Source organism: Cynocephalus volans, chromosome 6 (assembly GCF_027409185.1).
Source record: "Cynocephalus volans isolate mCynVol1 chromosome 6, mCynVol1.pri, whole genome shotgun sequence".
Taxonomy (NCBI): Eukaryota; Metazoa; Chordata; class Mammalia; order Dermoptera; family Cynocephalidae; genus Cynocephalus; species Cynocephalus volans.
Window position 1 is genome coordinate 95481338 of NC_084465.1, and position 15270 is coordinate 95496607.

The window sequence follows — 15270 nt, forward strand, 5'->3', positions numbered from 1 at the left end:
CTTCCCCCTCGAAGGGAGGCTCTGTTCCGGGGACTCAGTGTTTCCACTGCTCCTCCCTCCCCCCAGCGCCGCACCCGCTGGATCTTAACTAAACCGAGATTAGCTCCCGGCGTGGGGACATCCCCTGGGCTTCCGGTAGAGGTGCCCCTGCATGAAGCAGTGACCAGCGAACAATCCCTCTGTCTTGGATGAAGTTAGGGCTGCAGAGGCCCGGTTGCTCTGGGCGGCAGGAGACCCTGCACCTGCGGGGACACCGTAACTTTACCGTGTATGATTGGTCTACGCTCTGCGTAGATTTCGGCTTTTATTGGAGAGACAGCGATGGCTCGTAGTTAAAACGTTTCTCTTCCATATCTCCTGTGAGGAAGGGAAGGGAATGAATGTTGGAGCCCAGTGGCAAGTGCAAAATTTAGCAGAACTCCACCAGGGCCGCCTCCACTCTTGCAAGAGAGGTGACATGCACAGACAGACGACAGTGCACAGTGCAGCGGGGGTTCCACCAGTCCCCAGGGCTGTGGCTGCTCAGGGGGAAGGTGGGGCTCAAGATCCAGTTCTTCCTGTCTACCAGATTAGGAGCCAAAACCAAAACAGAATCAGCACCTGTTAAAGCTTAGGTGGAGATGACAGTAGGGCTGTGTGTGTTCTGCTAATAACCTGGTAGACATCAAATAGATTAATAGTGTTCGCTTATAAATGTTTTACTTAGGAGTAGGAAATCCCCACAGTGCTGATCTACTAATTTTCATGTTATTGACTTCTCATACATGCAGACATTTGTGAAGCGGGTGTTCAAGTAAATATAAATGTTTTAAGCCAAGATGTCTTTAAGAAAAGAGGCACAATTGACACATTGCTATTGAGAGTGCCAATCATAGCATTAAGCACCTTTAAAAGGGATCCATTGAGTAACTGGTGTAAAGAACTGGGTCTTAGTAAATCAGGACTCCTTGCCTAGGTAGATATGCAGACCTACCTGCTAGGCATCCTGAACCTCAGTATTCGGGTCACTGTAATGCTCACATGCTTAGCTCTGGGTTGGAAGACACTGTCAGGATGGATCTCCCACCTTTTAGTCTAATGGGCAGAGATGTGACTGATAATTTCCTCCATGGTGAGCTTGGATTGTGGTTGCTGGTCCAGGTTGTTTTGATGCTTTTCTTTCTTGCCCCGGGACTGGAGAGTATCTTGAGCATTCTTGGTTGTTGTTTAGTATCTGATGTGTCCTCTCACCAAACATACTCTTGTTTCATTACGCTGATCAGTGCTGGTAGGAGAGTACCACGTTTGCTCTTCTTAACCATGACCTGACTCTGATAGAGAATGTTACGGTTTACATGAGGCTCATTTATATTTTTACTGGATCATCACCACAGTTCTGAGGTGGCAACTAGGCAAGCAAGATTCATCCCCACTTATAGGTAAGAATCTGGAATCCCAGAAAGGCTAAATAACTTTACTTAAGTCCTCACAGATAGTGCTGGAACAGGGATAGAACTAGGTCTTTTGGCTCTTAACCCTTAGATGACTCTTCTTAGACTTGGCGGCTTACAATATTCCTGCGAAGTTTCATCTTATGACTTCCATAAAATTCTTTTTATTTGAGAAACATATTTTATCATAACCTCCCTTATGGATCGCAGTGGGAAAAACTTTAGATTACTATTTGGGGCTGAGCTTTCTTGTAATCACAAAGTAGATATGAGTTTGGTGGGGAAGAGAGAGTGGAGAGGGATCTCCTGTGGCATTGCTCCTTCGGTCTGCTCTCCCAGACTGCTCAGGAAGAAGTGATGTTGGGCATGATCTAAGTGCCTGGATTTGGATTAGCTTCCTGGGGTAGTGAAGGAGAGCTCTTGATTTCTATGTGCTTAGTTGCTATTTTGGAGCAGATAATTTACAGGGTAATGAAGGGTTAATGTTTGTGTCTGTGTGGGCTTTGGTAGCCTTTATTATGACTCAAGCTTGCTTTTTCCTAGTCCCATGTCAGAATACATTACAGAGGAGCAAAGAAAAGAAACATTCTCTGATAGTAAAGTAGTTTGGAGAAAAGTGAAGCATTCTGTGTCATAATGAATATTTTTAAACCTTTGAAATGAGTCTTGAACATGTACAAAAATATACAATGTATAGTGAACCCTTGTAGCCATAGCACAGTTTCAGCAGTCTTGGTTCATCTGTAAACTCTCTGCTCCCCACCTCCAGATTATTTTGAAGCAGATTCCTTACACTATATCATTTCATAATCCATATATTTTAAAGATAAGGATTTCAGTATATATTATAAAAGATAAAGATTGTTTTTTAAACATTCATGAATTTTAAAAACCCTAGGAACTGTTGAGATATGTTGGAAAACAGCAGTAAAGATCATAGGGTTTTTGTATTTTCCACCTTGAGATTTCAAAATACTGAGTGTATGAGAGACTCTTAGGCCAGTCATGTTTCTGTCCTTGATGATAGCAACTAGATTATCTTGATTTTTGTCAAATTTTTAGAGGTAGTATCTTCAGTATCTTTTTTTTTTCTTTTTCTTTCCTATTTTCATGTTCAGTATTTTTTATGTAACCTGTTGATGAAGGTAGAGTTTTAAATTATTTAAGTGGATTATCTGAACTCTTAATAGAAGCAGCTCCCATTTATAATACAGATGGCTTTTGTGTCCCTTTTTTTTTTTAGCAATGTCATGGTATGTTTGGATCTCATTACATCATTTGGTGATATATCAGGTGTGGTGTAATATAACATAGTGTTAAGTTAGCAGGAATCAGCAGATGAAAGGCGAAAGAGCACTAAGTGGAGCTTTCTGTTTGTATCTTCTTGAAACAGGCATTTATAGATAGATGTGTGTTCAGGCATTAGGTGTGAAGTTGGAATGGGCTCTTTTTAAGGCCTTGACCATTACTGAAGATTCATTGACATGACCCCATCATACTGAGCAGACTGATGCTTTTGTAGTCACCACCAACCCATCATAAAGTGGAGACTGTAAAATAAATTGAGTGTTTTGTGAGAAAGGATTCATTTCTTTTTGTTTTTATTTTATTTTATTTTTTTTAAAATTTACTGTCTTAACCATTTTTTTTTTTTTTTTTTGTCTTTCTTGTGACAGGTACTCAGCCAGTGAGTGCACCGGCCATCCCTATATAGGATCTGAACCCGCGGTGGGAGCTTCGCTGCGCTCCCAGCGCTGCACTCTCCCGAGTGCGCCACGGGCTCGGCCCCTCTTTTTGTTTTTAAAAGAATTAATTATAAAGATTATCTTCACATTTTATTTTTACAGCTACTTAAGAATTTCCTTTTTAACAGTCACTGATCCTATTCAGAGAACCCTACAAATTGAAGCACTGAATACTCTTCATTAACCTTGGTAGGCCTTGTCTGTCCCCTTCGGTACTCACAGAAGTAGGCTGCTGAAGGAAGTTATGATTCACAGAAGGTCTCCCTGTTTTTCATTCCTGCACCTCTACTGGCGGGCAGTTGGAAGTTCCTAGGGACACTTGGCTGCACCTTTTAGTTGCTTCAGCACCCTTTCCAGTCTCTATGCTAGCCCTGGAATTGGAGTGTACGTGAGCCTGTGTGGATGAGAAGTGTGTGTGGTGTGTGAGCAGGTGTATGTGTGAGCTGGTGTGTGTTATGTGTAATGTGTGTATGGGAGCAGGGGTGTGTGTATGGGGGAGTGGGATATGTGTGTGGATGTGACATGTATGTATGTGTGTGAGGGAGTGTGTGTCTGCCTCTGGGTCTGTGTGTTGACTGAATTACTAAAAGGTGGATGAAGTTCCTGTCTGTGCTTGGATTACAAACAGCTTTTGTTAGTGTCTTTAAAAATGCTTTTTTCATAATGTAAAAGTAACACATGCTTATTGTTAAAAAAAAAAACAAAGGGCCGAGCCCGTGGCGCACTCGGGAGAGTGCAGCGCTGGGAGCGCGGAGACGCTCCTGCCGCGGGTTCGGATCCTATATAGGAATGGCCGGTGCACTCAGTGGCTGAGTGCCGGTCACGAAAAAGACGACAAAAATAAATAAATAAATAAATAAATAAATAAAAACAAAGCCTGAGGAACATGGCGGTATAAGTATAAAACAGAAAATGACCAATAATCCCACTCTCCTGAGAAAAACACCCATTAGCATTTTAGCACATTTCTTTCCAGATTTCTTATACACATGCATGACTGTCTATAAAAGTACACAGTTGACATCGTATTGGGTAGAAGCTGAATTATTTTTATAGATATTCATTGTTTTAAAAAAGAAAATAAATAATACCAGTAAATAAAAATAAGAAAAATAAGGATCACCTGTAAACCCACCATCCAGAGATAACTATTTGAATATTTAATACGTAAATTAAAATGTATGTAGTACATGCTTAATTGTACAAAAATGATAATTTCCATGCTTGTTGCTTTGAATCTGCTTTTTGACCTACGTTTTTTGAAATTGAAAGTCTCTGATATCAGGTGTATACTTTAATGGAAGCCTAACGTTTACTTGTTCCCAGGAAGATCCAGAATTATTAAAGAGTTATTCCAGTTTAGGATCTGGAAGATCCTAACATATAGGAAGAATTTAACTCCTCGTAGACTGTTTGGACAAGGTTGTAAAGGGCACCAAGCTCATGCATTGCTTACCTTCCAAACACTTATTTTGTTTAAATTCTGGAAACAGCATCTAAACTTTAGTTATAATTGAAATATCAGATAAAAGGGTTAGGCATATGCTTAAGACTATTTTGTAGCCCTTAAAAGTGATAATTACAGTCTTCGTAGTGTCACTAAAGTTGGTGTACAACCTCCCACTGCTAAATTTGACTGGCTTCGGGAAAAAAAAAGTTCCAAATTAACTTAGATTAGCACTTATAAGTGAATAGAGTGGTTAACTAAATTGTATTTATACCACAATTTTAACCATGTAAAATTATGCATGTGAAAAAAGTCTTGAAGAAATATTAAAAATATTTTTATTTGTGTGTGTGTGTTGGAGAGATGTATGTGTAGGAGCCAGTATGTGGTGGGAATAGGATTGGCTTTATTTGAGGTATTGGCTAAATTTTCTGTTATGTTACTGATTTTATTTTAATTATTTTGAAAAGTTGTGCCTCTGCACTTAGCACAAATTTCAAACAGTACAAAAGGGAATCTAGTAAAATAATTCATTACAATCTTTAGAAATAAAATTTATGTAAGCCCTAAAGATAAAATATCTACGTATTTTACTTTGACTCGATTAAGGTTATATTGATATACAAAATACATGTAAAAAACCTCAGATTTTCTAGTAAATTAAAGAACTTTATAGAACATTAAATTAGCATGTGCAGATGCTTATTGAACATGGACTCTTATTTTTTATTGATATTTGGAAAAATGCATGTTGGAAAATGCCTATAATTCTTGAATGTTGGTTTCCAGATAGGCATTGTGCTTTCATCAGTATCTAATATAAGTAACTTTAAGAAATTCTTAATGAAAAGAATTGTACTAATTGCACTGTAATTTTCAAAAGTCCTTAAGACTAGATTAGGATAAATGGATTCAGTATTGTGGTTAGGGAAGAAAAACAGTTCTTTCAGTAGGTATAGTTTTATTTTTCTGTTTAAATATTTCATGCTTATTTTATGCCAATTGGTATTACTCTGGTTACAACCTTGTGATGTTCTTGTGTTTTTCATAAGTTTTAAAACAAGAGCTGACGTTGAGCCAGTGTCCTGTCTGTGCCACTGAAGTAGGTGTGCTGACTCCTCAGTCTGAGTCTCTTTGGGAGCAAGCTGAGCACTGGGCCCACAGAACAGGCCTTGATATCCGTTCCCCCTTTTTCTGCAGGAATAATACTACTGTGGGTGTGGTAGTGTGGATAGGTATTCTCAGTATGAGACAAATTGAAGGGTCAAGTACATGTTAGCATGGTTAGCTGTAAATAGAGTAAACACTGTGCATTAGTTTAAGCCCTTTTTGCAAGCAGCTTCTGTATGTAGATAACTTGAAACCGTAGTTTTGACCCATGTCTTTAGGAAGAACTTAGGATATACAGCTCCTGGCATTCTAGTTTGTTAAATAATCTGTTTTTCCTTTTCTTTTCTTTCTTTTTTTTTGGATGATTTTTTAAAACCCACAAAAGTTTTTAAAAGGTACCCTGAGCCTTCTGTGCCCACAGGTAAATAGTCCTGTCATAGTCAAAGGGGGTCTTGCCTTGCTTTTGAGCAAGGACTGGGTATTGCTGGAAGCTTATCAAATTTATCAGTTGTTGATTTCAGAGGTTTTTATGATTCATTGTTCTTCATTTCACAAAATTTATTCTGATTTATCTTTAAGCCAGTTTACCCAACTTAAAGCCTAACACTTGGGTAATGAATGATATGGTAGCTATTGATTAAGTCTCTTTATAGGTGGTTTATCTGTTCAGACAAGAGGAATTGTTTGGTATTATAAAGATCTTTGTTTTATTTATTTGTTTGTTTTTTGGAGGCTGGCTGGTACAGAGATTTGAACCCTTGACCTTGGTGTTACCAACATCATGCTCTAACCAACTGAGCTAACCAGCCAGCCTCAAAGATCTTTATTTTATTTATTTTATTTTTTTGGTGGCTGGCCAGTACAGGGATCTGAACCCATGACTTTGGTGTTATAAGGCTGCACTCTAACCAACTGAGCTGACCAGCTGGCCTGTAAAGACCTTTATTGCTGTAAATCACTGGGTCAGTAAACAGAACAATGTGCTTAGGGGCATTTTATGAATCTTTTGCTTAGATTAACCAGCTTGCCAGTGAACTTGTTAATCGTACTTTTTAAAGTTATATTGTAATTTTAATTTTACTAATAAATTGGTTGAGCCACAGAAGTAAGCACAAATCCACGTTGATTAGAGAATGTTTCCTCTGGAAGCCTACTAAAGTACCTTTTAAAACTTCAGCCAAGGGGCCGGCCTGTGGCTCACTTGGGAGAGTGTGGTGCTGATAACACCAAGGCCACGGGTTCGGTTCCCTGTATAGGGATGGCCAGTTAGCTCACTTGGGAGAGCGTGGTGCTTACCACACCAAGTCAAGGGTTAATATCCTCTTACCAGTCATCTTAAAAAAAAAAAAAAAAAAAAAAACCTTCAGCCAATGAGAACAGTTTTCTAACTTGAAATAAAGGTGGGAGATGGTTAGAAAGCTATGAGTTGCTTGGGTGAGCAGAGGATGGCCAGCTTAGAGAAAGAGCATTGTTAATGTTTGTGGGCTATCTGTAGGGTCTGATCCCTGGTGCTGTGATTATATCAGTGGAGGGTTAGGTTAGGTCTTCTAGATAGTGAGATGCTTGAAAACATGGCCAGGCCCACACATTTATTTGGTCCCAGTGTGTTCTCGAGTAGGTGCTCTCAATAATATTTTTTTAAAATGTCATATGAATCACAGATGAGGGGCTACTATAAAAACTCTTTAAAAGTCAAAGGAGAAAGAAAGACCAAAAACCTGATAGAAAAATGGACAAAATATATGGAACATAAATATATGAAAAAATGCTCAGCTTTTGTTGCTTTGTCCCCCACGGATTTGTCACCCCACTTCCCCTGGGTGACAGAGCTGCAAAGGATTACTCAAAGCCCATCTCTTCTGAGCAGTGAGAAGCCCCAAAGTAGTTAACTTCCCTGGAGCCCTCGAGCAAGAGGCATCCCTTCCTTGGGAAATTAACCCCAAATTGGGGTTCTCTTCCTGCATTTATTTTCCAGACCAGGAACTTACAGGAAGAGAACATAGGTGGGGTTATAGTTTAACAATATAGGCTGGTAACTTTCAGTGAAACAAGTCAGATGACATTCCCTTAGACAATTAAGTGATCCACCAACAAAAGTGTGATCTTAGCAAACATTCCTTCTCCCTCCAGCACTTTTCTAGTATCTTTACATATCAATCAGTAACCTGTCTGTCTTTGAGCCAGCAACCTTGCTGTGCCACAATTCTTTATCTTACACCAGAGACTTTATAGCTTGAGGAAAATTTCCTGTCCTCCTTGAGGCCAATATTTGAAACTGCAAGGCTTTGGAAAACCAGGCCCTGTGAAGTACATTTGCTTTAAGAATCCTCTACGAGCTTTACTTGAAGTAATAAGAGAAATGCAAATTAAAGTCACTTGAGATAGTGTTTCTTACTCATCATATTAGCAGAAATTTAAAACTTGAACACATTCTGTTGATGAGGCCTTTGGGAAACAGGCACCCTCTCATATTGCATGAGAGTGCAAAATTTTACGACACTTATCAAGAGGAATTGGGCATATGTGCATTTACCCTTTGACCTAACAGTCCCATTTCTAGTAATTTACCCTGAGATTGTCCCTCCACAGATAACAAAGCATCTTATGCACAAGGTTCTTCATTGCATCACTATCTGTGATATAAAATATGGAAACAACCAAAATGTCCATCCAAGCTGAATAAACTAAGGTATATCCACACAACAGAGACCTGTGTGGCTGCACAAAACTTTAAAAGAGAAAAATTCCTATGAACTGATAGGGAATGATTTCCAGGATATATTAGGTGAAAAAAAAGTAAAAATTGGTATATGTAATATGTGGTAAGAAAGAATGAATATTGTATGCTCCCTCATGTATGAGGTACCTAGAGTAGTCACTTACAGAGACAGAGAGTGGAATTGTGGTTGCCAGGGGCTGGGGAGAGAGGGAACGGTGAGTCATTGTCTACTGAGTACAGAGTTTCAGCTGGGAAGATGGGAAGGTCCTGGAGATGGACGGTGGTGACAGTTGCACAACAATGTGTATGTCATGCTTACTGCCACTGAGTTGTACATTTCAACATGGTTAATTTACCACAATTTAAAAAAAAAAGTGAGGGAACTGAGGCACAGAACACTAAGTGATGGACTTCAGTTCAGAGGGAGCAGAAGAGACAGAGAGAAAAAGAATCCACACTTCATGACTTGCAGACCAGTCCTCTTCTCCTCGTCCTGTTTGCCCAGCCTAGTATTTGGGGTCCTCTACCTGTCAGAGGCCTCCCTAGGCACAGGCTCCAGTGTAGGGCTGACTGGGAAGGCTGAGCCAGCAGGATCTGATTAAGGGAAAAAAAATAAATAAATAACGTGAAATAGGAAAGAAGAGAAATTAGAATATGTATGTATTTGCTTCTTTTTGCAAAAAGAAACACGGAGATAGACTAGAAAATAATTAAAATGGTAACTTATTTGAGTAGGTGGGGACAAGGTATAAGAGGTGTGGATGGGAGTGAAAATTTTTTGATTATACCTTTTTATATAATTTTGACTTTTGAACCATGCAAATATTCTCCCTATTCAGAAACTAAAAACGATAAGAAAAAACCTAAACTTGAATTCAAATAGAAGCAAATGAACCTAAAAGTATATTGAATTGATAATATAACCACTTAATAAAAAGTGATTCAAATAACTTGAACACAGTATACCTGTAGTGGAATATATTTAAAAGGAAAAAAAGAACTACAAAGAAACTTACTACAAAGGAGATTTGTTGTTTATAGTGATGTAATGTAGTAACTCTGAAATTACTTTGTGTGTATTTTACAGTAGAGCAAAAGAGTAAATTGATGTTGAGAACCAAGGTTCTCTATGAGAAAGGAGATAAAAATATGGTGTGGAAAGGTGAGGAAGAACTCTGGTCTTGGGATTTAAATTGGGTGTATCAGAAAGAATAAATGGTTTAAAGATATTCCTAGCTCTGTTTTCTGAGAGGGTCTTGGGGGCAGTGACACCCCATGGCAAGAGTGCACCCAGCCTCCGGGTTTTTCTTGCCAAATGCTATTTCCACTCAAGGGATCCTTGGAGAAGTAAATGACTTATTCCACGTTCTGGGCAGGCAAAGTTCAAGGTGAGCCTGGATTTTCTTGTACCAGAGAGCAAGGAAGTGTTCAAAAATTGATGGGGATATATCAAAAAATGGAGCAGCTTGACGGGGTTCCCCCTGGCCAAATCTGGGACATTTGAGCATCGGAGAAGAATAATGATAATGGACACATGGACTTTTAAAAGTCCACGGCATACAATGAGTAAAAATTAGTCATAATGATACTGCAGAGGAAGTCTGCGGGGGCTCCTTGTAGAAAAATACCAAAGTAGAAGGAATGAAAGATTTAGAGAATCACTGTTTTGCAACCACCAGTGTAATAATTGGTTTAGATAAGGGTCATCAGTGCTTGTTAAAAACATTGTGTGAAAACTTGGGGGCAGGGGACAGAATACTCACATCTGAAGTATTATCCCACAGATGATTGATTTCAGGGGGAAGATGTCTTTACAGTAGAGAAATCTGGCAGTCCCCACTTTAACCAGGTGATCAAACTCAGTCTTTCCTGTAATGGGACAGAATATGCCCCTTGATGGGATGCAGCAGGAGGGACAATTTCACCTGTGTGGCATTCTTGCCAATATTGTTTAACCTGAATCAAATAATGAGGAAATAATCACAAACCCAGACCGTAGGGCATTCTGCATGACAGCTGCTTTGACTCTTCCAAGTATCAGTTGGGGACCCTTCTAGGTTAAAGAAAGCTAAGGAATTGTGACAACTAAGTGTAATGCTTGATTCTTCATTGGGTCCTGGATTAAAAAAACAAAACTGTGAAGGATATTATTGGGACCATCAGGGAAATTTGAAAATATACTGAATATTTGTTAATATCAGTGTAAATTTTTTGGATGTCATCATGGTGTTGTGATTATGTAGAGGATGGTCCTGGTTCCTAGGAAATACATACTGGGAGGATTTAGGGAGGCATCATGAAATCTGAACTTACTTTTATTTATATTTTGGTGGCTGGCCAATACAGGTGTCCAAACCCGTGACCTTGGAGTTATAAGGCTGCGCTGTAACCAACTGAGCTAGCTGGTCAGCCTTCACTTACTTTTAATAGTTCTATAAAAAATGTGTAATTGGTGAATCTGGGTGAGAGATATATGAATTTTCCTTTGTATTATTCTTTTAACTTTATGGTAGGCTTGATATGTTTCAAAATAAAAAGTTAGGAAAATTACAGTATGGGAAGTTTGCTGATGTTAACCTATACATTATCTTTTACATTACATTAGATTTGTGGCTTTTTTTTTTAAAGATGACCGGTAAGGGGATCTTAACCCTTGACTTGGTGTTGTCAGCACCAAGCTCAGCCAGTGAGCCACGGGCAGGCCCTAGATTTGTGGCTTTTTAATCTCACGCCCTTTTTTTGTTTTTACAGCTAGCCAGTATAGGGATCCGAACCCTTGACTTTGGTGTTTATAACACCATGCTCAAACCAACTGAGCTAACTGGCCAGCTGTATTAATCTTCAAAACAAACAACAGAAACAAAAACTTTTGTTGCCAAGCAAGTAAAAGGAACATTACCCATGTACACACACGTTTTACTTCTTATTCAGTACCCAGCCTTGTTGCATATGTTGACTCATGGATTATAAAAGACTCTCTTTTTGACACAGGGATTGACACGGGAAATCAAAACTCCTATGAGACTCCTATGAGACATAAGAATATGAAACCATATTCTTATTTATCAAGGGACGGTGCTCCCTCAAGGCCCTGATTCCTTCCAAGGAAGTGTAGAGTGCTCTTTCTTTTTCCATTTTGACACTATTCAAATGGGATAAATTCATATTTGAAGTGAACGAATATGCGAAAGGAGTTTGAAGTGTTTAGCCTATCTAAAAAGTAATTTCCTGTGTATGATAACTTTATGTATTATTTTCTGCTTAGTGTTTTGTTTTAGCATTAAAATGTACAGTTAGATTCTGTTATAGTGTTGGATGTACGTGACAGTGCGTTGCATGTAGAAGTCCTGAGGGTCATTTCATTGTACGTTTAGGTATCAGCAAAGTGCAGCAGAATTGGATTTGTGGTTTTGGTTTGGTTTAAGGCACAAATTTGCCTGTTCTTACTGCTAGCAAAGTAGAAAGCATTTAATGTGATTAGATTCATACTGTGACACTTTCATGATGGTCAGGAAAGTCCTTGTTTAGGTTGTTGAAGCGTCAGTCTAGTGGTTCTTCAGCTTTTTCGTTTCAGACCCCTTTACATTGTTAAATATTATTGAGGACCCGAAAGAGCTTTTGTTTATCTTTACTGTATTAGAAAGTAAAGCCAAAAAAAATCTAAAACATTTATTAATTCATTTAAAAGTAATAATCCATCATATGTTAACAAAAATGACATTTTTATGAAAAATAACTATTTCTAAAATGAAATTAGTGAGAAGAGTGGTGTTTTAGATTTTTGCAAGTCTCTTTAATGTCTGGCTTATTTGAGAGAGCTGGATTCTTATGTCTGATTCTGGAGGTGGTGTGTTGTGTCGTGGAGCCTCTGGAAGACTTCGCTATGTTCATGAGAGAGTGAGCAGCAAAACATGTCTTAGAATATTAGGAGACTCATTTTAATCTTATAGACCCTGTCCCCCGGGGGAATTCATGCTGCTGAAGTGGTTGTGTGCCAGAGTCCCCCGGAGAACTTGTCAAGACCGACTGCTGGGCCCTATCTCAGTGTCTGGTTTACGCTGGTCAGTGGCCTGATAAATGTGTTTCTAGCCCATTTCCTGGTGATGCTGCTGTTCCTAGTCTTGGATTGCTGTGGAGAGCCACTTCTAGAGTGCTTTGAACCTGTTTGGTCCAAGTCATATTTTATTTTATTTTATTTTTTATTTTATTGTTTTTTTTTTATAAAGATGACCGGTAAGGGGATCTTAACCCTTGACTTGGTGTTGTCAGCACCACGCTTAGCCAGTGAGCTAACTGGCCATCCCTTTATAGGATCCAAACCCCTGGCCTTGGTGTTATCAGCACCGCACTCTCCCGAGTGAGCCACAGGCCAGCCCACAAGTCATATTTTAATACCATTTTTTCCTCACTGTATTTATTCCAGCATTAATTTCACAAATGTCTACTCGGAACCCACTCTGCTGGCCCCTTGAGGCCTCAAGGCTGCAGAGGTGCCATTTGTCCTCTGCAAAGTTGAGAAACCGTGACCCAGGTGGTGAGGTCCACACACCTTAGCCCATTCTTCCTGACACAGTCCCTGCTGCTCTCTTGCCTCAGCTTGCTACACTTTATTTATTTACTTTTTTGTACTTTAATTCTATATTTTAGTTTAATTTTAATTTTTATCACGTATATAGTTTAAAAAGTCGAGTAGTGTGCTGCATATCATATAATGAAAAGTGGCCACACTCTCCTCACCACCCTACCCCTACTCCAGACATGTTTTCAACTCTCAGCTGTTTCCTTCTAGGGTTTCTGTTTTTGTTTTGTTTTCAATTTTAGATAGTTTCTGTTGACTTTCTCTTGTGGAAGTTACACCCATGTATTTCCCTCTGTCTCCTCCATTCTTTCAATAGAGGTAATCATAATTTTAATTAAATTAGCATTCTGTGTTAATCTTATTTTGATTGTAAATATGGTTCACAGCTGACCCGTATAGTATGCTATGATTGCATTTCTTTTCTGATACATCTTTTTGCTTTTCCTGGAGTTAGTAATCACATTATATTTTTCTTGTTTAATTTTCTGTGTATCCACCGATAGCCTTCCCAGCCTCTCTGCACGTGCTCTTGGACTCCCATTGTTGTGTGTTGGCCCCTGTTCTCAGCCAGGGACTCACCTCTGTCTCCTCTGGGCCTGGTATCCTTCTTTGGGAGCACCTTTGGTTGTCTCTCGGGGTTTGTTTCCTGAGGTTCCATGTGCAGACTATCAACCAGGCTTTTCTTTTTGGGTCTGGTGCCCGTGCCCCATTCTACCTTGTAACTTTTGCTGGGCCTGCAGAGGCTCGCTCTTGTTGGCATCCCCTTTGTGGTCCTCAGGTTTGCATGTTCTTTGCTTTGAGTTCCCACTTGTTCACCCCTGTGCATCTTCTGGAATGTTGGGGGTCTCTTCTCTGGAGTTTTTTCCAGTGATCTCTCAGGAGGTGTTGGAAATGAACCCCTGTGTTAGTTTATCACATTTAACCATGTTTAAGCCCCTCTCTCTTCTCAACATCCCACACATATTTCTATTAGAACAGGCTTAAGAATTTGTGGATTTTCCTCACTAGACCCCCATAGTTCAGTGATGTAAGTAGAACAGACGTTACTATCATACAGGGCCAGGGTGCAGACTCTTCTGCCTCTTTCCTTCTCACACCCGAATGTAATCTGCTTGAAATCTATGTCAACAAATAATTTGATTTAGCCTTTCTCATTGTGTGTGTGTGAAAGTTTTCATTTTGACAAAGTCCACATACATGAAATTAGTTTTTTGTGGGTTTTTTTTTTTTGGCTGCTGGCCAGTATGCGGATCCGAACGCTTGACCTTGATGTTACCAGTACATGAAATTAGTTATTGTAACCCTAGAATACCCCATTATGTTGATTGATACGCTGTGATTGTTAGGCATTTGTTTTTTCTCTATTAGGAGTAATGTCACAGATTACTTTTCATGTGTCTAACTTATAGCAAGACCTAATTTTTGTGCTGGGAAAATTAAGGTTTATTGTCTTGGGCTTTGGAATTGTAGATATTTGGGTGAGGTTTAGTAAAGCTTTCTTAGCATTTCAGAGCTTTTCTGTGACATCCAAAATAGGTACTGAAGGGAAGAGACAGAAAGTCCTTGACTGTGCTTCATGGAACTATGTCATCTGTTTCAGGAAAAGCTTCCTGTTACTGGCTCTGAAATACAATCCCTGAAACTAAGCCGAGAGACTGCAGACTGAGTGGCCCACACCACTACCGCCCTTCCTGGTATGCTAGAGCCTAGTGCCTGGCAGCACACTCAGTGCTGTTGGAGGACTGATGAGTGGGTAACTGTGTACGTGACAAGTGCTTTGAGGAATAAGGTGCTGTAGTGGATGGCATTCTGGCCAAGTGTCCCTGGAAGTAGTGTTCTTAAGTGTTCAGTTGTGGGACAGCTGTATTTTCCATTCATAAAAGGGATGTTAAATTCAAGGAAACAAAGTGGTGGAGTTTGGGCGCTAGAGCTGGGCAGACGTGGGTTGCATTGCTCGCTCAGCCACTTCTTCGTTCACTCAGCAAATGTATGTGGTGTTATTGAACATCGTCTATGTGCTAGGCAGCATCACAGGTGCTGGGGATAGGATGGTAAGTAAGACTGACCCCTGTCTGTCCTTTCTCAAGATATTAATGGTAATCTCCAATAATTACAAGCCATTATAAATGATATGAAGGAAAGGCAGAGGTTGTTTGATGTTGCGAAACAGGGAGCCCAATCTACTTTGGAACATTTCCTCCAGGGAAACTCCTCTTTTTTGGAGGTAACTTTTGAGCTGG

The 15270-nt window shown here is 39.5% G+C and overlaps 1 protein-coding gene and 1 non-coding gene across 2 annotated transcripts in view; one reads left to right on the forward strand and one right to left on the reverse strand.

Moving 5' to 3' along the window:
- The window catches only part of RAB11FIP3 (RAB11 family interacting protein 3), an 88737-nt gene that overhangs the window by 786 nt on the left and 72681 nt on the right, over window positions 1-15270 (forward strand). The window lies entirely within an intron of this gene.
- On the reverse strand, window positions 6467-6541 carry TRNAT-GGU (transfer RNA threonine (anticodon GGU)). The gene has a single exon. It is a non-coding gene; the product is annotated as a tRNA-Thr (tRNA).